This window comes from Scylla paramamosain, chromosome 40 (genome assembly GCF_035594125.1).
Source record: "Scylla paramamosain isolate STU-SP2022 chromosome 40, ASM3559412v1, whole genome shotgun sequence".
In the NCBI taxonomy this organism is placed as follows: Eukaryota; Metazoa; Arthropoda; class Malacostraca; order Decapoda; family Portunidae; genus Scylla; species Scylla paramamosain.
The window spans coordinates 12,365,453-12,371,603 of record NC_087190.1 but is presented as its reverse complement, the minus strand read 5'-3'; the positions used below and the strand labels follow the sequence as shown (position 1 = coordinate 12,371,603).

At 38.0% G+C, this 6,151-nt stretch overlaps 1 protein-coding gene across 1 annotated transcript in view; it reads right to left on the bottom strand.

Moving 5' to 3' along the window:
* Nucleotides 1-3,918, bottom strand: part of LOC135092458 (uncharacterized) — a 29,121-nt gene extending 25,203 nt beyond the window's left edge. Inside the window, exon 1 of the mRNA XM_063990970.1 lies at nt 3,561-3,918. The gene's annotated coding sequence lies outside the window, so the exon portion shown is untranslated. The remainder of the gene's footprint in view (nt 1-3,560) is intronic.
* Between the last annotated feature and the right edge of the window lie 2,233 nt (nt 3,919-6,151).

Below are 6,151 nucleotides of genomic sequence, written 5' to 3'. Positions count from 1 at the left end.
TTTCCTCCTCCTCCTCCTTCTCCTCCTCCTCCTCCTCCTCCTCCTCCTCCTCCTCCTCCTCCTCCTCCTCCTCCTCCTCCTTTACCTAGACACAGTTTCCATATCAATTACCTGTCACCATCAACACAGGTGAGAAATATGACTACCCCCCCAAGCACCCCCCTCATCAGCCACCCTCCCCCTCTCAGCCTCCCTTCCCAGCTCCCCCATCCCCGTCAGTCCCCTTCCCTCTGCCCCCTCACAGTCTCCCATCTTTCAGCTTCCTCCCTTTAAAAATTAGTTGAAAATGAAAAAAAAGTGAGGATAGTTGGAAGTTTAGTGATATTACGTGAAAATAACTGAAAAACTAGCAAAAATAAATGAAAGTAACTGAAATAATAAGCGAATTTCAGTAAAAGTAATTGAAAATAACAGGAAAAATAGCTGGAATAATTAACTGATAAGAAAAGTAACTAAGATTAATTATAAAAATGATTTAAAAATGCCTAAAAATAACTTGAATAAATTGGAATATCACAAAAAAAATAAATAACTGAAAAATACTGAAAAATAACAAAAATAACTGAAAAGTAACTAAAAAAATTAAAAAGTAAAACGCTGAAAATTAATAGAAAAACATGAAAATAACAAAATAACAAAAAAAATAAGAAAATGAAAAATACTGAAAATAAAAAACTGAAAAATTTTAAAAAAATAAGTAAAATGATAATAGAAAGAAAACAAATGAAAATGACAAAATAAGGAAAGAAATAAGAAAACAATTGAAAAATACTGAAAATATAAAAATAAAAAAAGGAAAACTGAAAAATAATTTTAAAAAATCAAAATAACTAAATAACTAAATAAATAAGAAAATAACACTGAAAATTCCTAAATAAATAAACTGGAAAATAACAAACAGTAAAAAAAATAACTGGAATGATAACAAAGACTTCGTTGAGGAAAGAAATTACTTACGAGTCACTCAAAAAAATCATTAAGTTTGTAATAAAAGCAAGATTTTTTTTTGGGGGTGAGGTAAAATATTAATAATAATAATAATAATAATAATAATAATAATAATAATAATAATAATAATGACATAACAATAATAATAATAATAACAATAACATAATAATAGTAATAATAATAATAATAATAATAATAATAATAATAATAATAATAATAATTCCATACTTCTCTTGCCTTTTTACGAACCTCGCAAACTTTTAGGTTAGAAATTAAGTAAAAAAAAAACAAGAAAAAAAAGAAATGTGTACGAAGCCAAATGGAAAATGTCACTCAAACTCAAATAAAAAAGAAAATACACAAGAATCACTTTTTTTTTGGAATTTCAAGGTTAAAAAAGAAAAAAAAAGGCTGAAAATTAGTAAGAAATGGGTGGAAATGAGAGAAAATGGGTGAAAAATACTAAAGAATGGGAGAAATAAGTAAGAAATGGGAGAAAATGAGGAAAAATGGGTGAAAGTAAGAAATGGGAGAAAATGAGGAAAAAATGGGTGAAAATGAGGAAAAAATGGGTGAAATTAGGAAAAAAGGGTGAAAATGAGGAAAAAATGGGTGAAAATGAGGGAAAAATGGATGAAAATGAGGAAAAAACGGGTGAACTTAGGAAAAAATGGGTAAAAATGAGCAAAAAATGGGTGAAAATGAGGAAAAATGGGTGAAAATGAGTAAACCGTAAAAAATAGTAAAAAAATGGATGAAAATAAATAAGAAATGGAAAAAATTAGGAAAAAATTATTTACAGAGAGAGAGAGAGAGAGAGAGAGAGAGAGAGAGAGAGAGAGAGAGAGAGAGAGAGAGAGAGAGAGAGAGAGAGAGAGAGAGAGAAAGTGCAATAATAAAGGAAACAATAAAAATGATAAAAAAGAGAGAAATGGAGAAAGAAAGAAATAATAAGAACAAGAATAAACAACAAAAGAGAGAGAGAGAGAGAGAGAGAGAGAGAGAGAGAGAGAGAGAGAGAGAGAGAGAGAGAGAGAGAGAGAGAGAGAGAAAATAAGTCTAATGAGGATTTTTATAAAGGAATACAAAGAAGTGAGGGGAAGGAGAATAAAGAAGAGGAGGAGGAGGAGGAGGAGGAGGTGAGGGAAGAAAGGGAAGATGAAGAAGAGAAAGACGATAAATAATGAAGGAGGAGAAAAAGAAATAGGAGAAAGGCGGAGGGAGAAGATTAGAGAGAGAGAGAGAGAGAGAGAGAGAGAGAGAGAGAGAGAGAGAGAGAGAGAGAGAGAGAGAGAGAAATTGTAGAGTAATTTCATGGATATTGGGGATCTTATTTCTTTCTCTCTCTCTCTCTCTCTCTCTCTCTCTCTCTCTCTCTCTCTCTCTCTCTCTCTCTCTCTTTCTCTCACCGCCGCAGTCAGATCACCTCTCACGGCTATTAGGGAAAATAACCACGTGTGAGGGAAAAAAAAAAGGAAAAAAGGAAAAAAGAAAAGAAAAGAAAAAGAAAAAAATATTTATTCCTAAAATGAGAAATTCCTTTGTTTCTCATTTCCTGTTTTTATCACATGTTCCTTCTAATTACGTCTTTCGGGTGTGTGTGTGTGTGTGTGTGTGTGTGTGTGTGTGGTTTTATGTAACAGAGAGAGAGAGAGAGAGAGAGAGAGAGAGAGAGAGAGAGAGAGAGAGGTGAGGGAAATGTAAACGAAAGGAAAATATTTGTTTACCGGTAATGAGAGAGAGAGAGAGAGAGAGAGAGAGAGAGAGAGAGAGAGAGAGAGAGAGGGGGGGGGACACGCAGGGATTATAAACAAACAAACACATGGATAATTTTGTCCCTATTTTACCTAAGGGTGATCTGTCCTCTCTCTCTCTCTCTCTCTCTCTCTCTCTCTCTCTCTCTCTCTCTCTCTCTCTCTCTCTCTCTCTCTCTCTCTCTGTTCCCCAAATAGAACATAAAATCAATTATTCTAAAATTAGACTTGTAAGATAATTTATATTTCTCTCTCTCTCTCTCTCTCTCTCTCTCTCTCTCTCTCTCTCTCTCTCTCTCTCTCTCTCTCTCTCTCTCTCTCTCTCTCTCTCTCTCTCTCTCTCTGCCTATCTTGATTTCTTCTTTCTTCGTCAGTCTCTTCCCTTTATCTTCTGCTTCTTCTTCTTCTTCTTCTTCTTCTTATTATTATTATTATTATTATTATTATTATTATTATTATTATTATTACTGATATTGTTGTTTACTTGTAATAGGCAATATAGATGTAGAAGAGATATTTAGAAAGATGGAGAGAGAGAGAGAGAGAGAGAGAGAGAGAGAGAGAGAGAGAGAGAGAGAGAGAGAGAGAGAGAGAGAGAGAGAGGGACAATAACAGCAACAAAATAGAAATAAAAATAACACGAACAAACATACGTACACACACACACACACACACACACACACACACACACACACACACACACACACACACACATTAATCAATTTTCATTATTATTTATTTCTTTAACACTTCATTAAATATTCAATAATTTTTCACTGCCACCACCACTTCCTTCACTCTCCCTCTCACTCTCACCACCACCACCACCACCACCACCACCACCACCACCTCACTCACCACCACGAGTCAGGGGGTGTTCTGTAGAAAGGGTTACATCTTGTCTGTCTGTCTGTCTGTCTGTCTATCTGTTCTCTTGTTCTCTTTGTTCACTGTAGAAGTTAGTGGTTGTGATGGTGGTGGTACTATTACTACTACTACTATTGTTATTGTTATTATTATTATTACTTTTGTTCAGGTTATAGCACTACTACTACTACTACTACTACTACTACTACTACTACTACTACTACTACTACTACTACTACTACTATTACTCCCTTCGTCCTGTTTATAACGCTAATACTATCACCACCATCACTACTACTACTACTACTACTACTACTTTTTCTGCTTTGCTTATAACACCACCACCACCACCACCATCACCACCAGCACCTGCACCTCCTCCTCCCACGACAGTACGCACGTGACTGAGGGAACCTGCTTACCCTCAGGTGGTTCTCCCCTCACTCACCCCTCTCTCTCTCTCTCTCTCTCTCTCTCTCTCTCTCTCTCTCTCTCTCTCTCTCTCTCTGGTATTTTCTTTCTTGTTGTCTTAGTCGTTGTCTTTGTTGTTGTTGTTGTTGTTGTTGTTGTTGTTGTTGTTGTTGTTGTTGTTCTCCTCCTCCTCCTCCTCCTCCTCCTCCTCCTCCTCCTCCTCCTCCTCCTCCTCCTCCTCCTCCTTTTCATCACCATCATCAACTACTACTACTACTATTGCTACTACTACTACTACTACTACTACTACTACTACTACTACTACTACTACTACTACCTTCTTCCCCCTGTCTCTCTCTCTCTCCCTTTTTCCCCTTTCCCCCCCCTGTATTTCGATCGCATTTCCCTCTCCCTCTTCCTCCTCCTCCTCCTCCTCCTCCACCTCCTCCTCCTCCTCCTCCTCCTCCTCCTCCTCCTCCTCCTCACACTCCCTTCTAATACAGGAACTTCCGTATCCCCCCTCTCTCTCTCTCTCTCTCTCTCTCTCTCTCTCTCTCTCTCTCTCTCTCTCTCTCTCTCTCTCTCTCTCTCTCTCTCTCTCTCTCTCTCTCTCTCTCTCTCTCTCTCTCTCATACACCACTACCTCTTCTGCTTTCCTGCTCAGTGATAAGAGGGCCGCTCGATACTGTGTGTGTGTGTGTGTGTGTGTGTGTGTGTGTGTGTGTGTGTATCACGTGAGAAGTAGTCATGCTTTGTCTTAGGTATATATCATAGAAGGACACATGTACACACACACACACACACACACACACACACACACATGAAGATATTTTTGTAGTTACATGTTTGTGTGTGTGTATGTGTGTGTGTGTGTGTGTGTGTGTGTGTGTGTGTGTGTGTGTGTGTGTGTGTGTGTGTGTGTGTGTGTGTGTTTTCTCAAGTGCGTATGTCTGCGTAGCTGTTTTCTATTAGAGAGAGAGAGAGAGAGAGAGAGAGAGAGAGAGAGAGAGAGAGAGAGAGAGAGAGAGAGAGAGAGAGAGAGAGAGAGAGAGATTATGTTTATTTTGATCTTAAGGATGTTATTGGTGTGTGTGTGTGTGTGTGTGTGTGTGTGTGTGTGTGTGTGTGTGTGTGTGTGTGTGTGTGTGTGTGTGTGTGTGTGTGTGTGTGTGTGTGTGCGCCGGGCCTCCCTCTCACCTGCAACAATTACGTACACAAGTAATCCGGAAGCTAATTAGGCTGAGAGAGAAAAAATAATTAGTCCTTAGTTTGTTTGTTTGTTTACTGCATGGCCAGAGAGAGAGAGAGAGAGAGAGAGAGAGAGAGAGAGAGAGAGAGAGAGAGAGAGAGAGAGAGAGAGCTTTGGTAATTAAGAGGAAAGATTAGGTAAGTCATTTTCTTCTTTTTATTTTTGTAGTTGTTGTTGTTGTTATTATTATTATTATTATTATTATTATTATTATTATTATTATTATTATTATTATTATCAGTTATTATTTGTTATCACTACTACTACTACTACTACTACTACTACTACTACTACTACTACTACTGATATGATTATTCTTACGGTATTAGAGAGAGAGAGAGAGAGAGAGAGAGAGAGAGAGAGAGAGAGAGAGAGAGCGCCAGGACAGGTATATGAGGAAGTATTAATGAGTCTCAGGCTAATTAGCGAGGCAGGTGAGATAGGAAGAGACATACATACATACATACAGACAGACAGACAGACAGACAGACAGACAGATTTCTCAACACCCACAGAATAAATAAATAAATAAATAAACAAACAAACTTTCTCTTTCCGCATGACTCCTATGCTTAAAGAGAGAGAGAGAGAGAGAGAGAGAGAGAGAGGGGGGATATTTCTTCTTTCTCTTCTCCCTCAGGTATTTAATGAGTCTCGAGGTAATTAGCGGGCCAGGTGAGGAGGCCCTTGCAGTAATGGCTAGGTTGTCCTGTTACCTGTGCTGCGTTTACCTGTGTGGCCTGATTGCGCGCGGTATTTTGGGAAGATAGAGAGAGAGAGAGAGAGAGAGAGAGAGAGAGAGAGAGAGAGAGAGAAGTTATTAGTTTTGTTTGTGATGGAGCGAAGAGCCAGATTAGAGAGAGAGAGAGAGAGAGAGAGAGAGAGAGAGAGAGAGAGAGAGAGAGAGAGAGAGAGAGAGCAC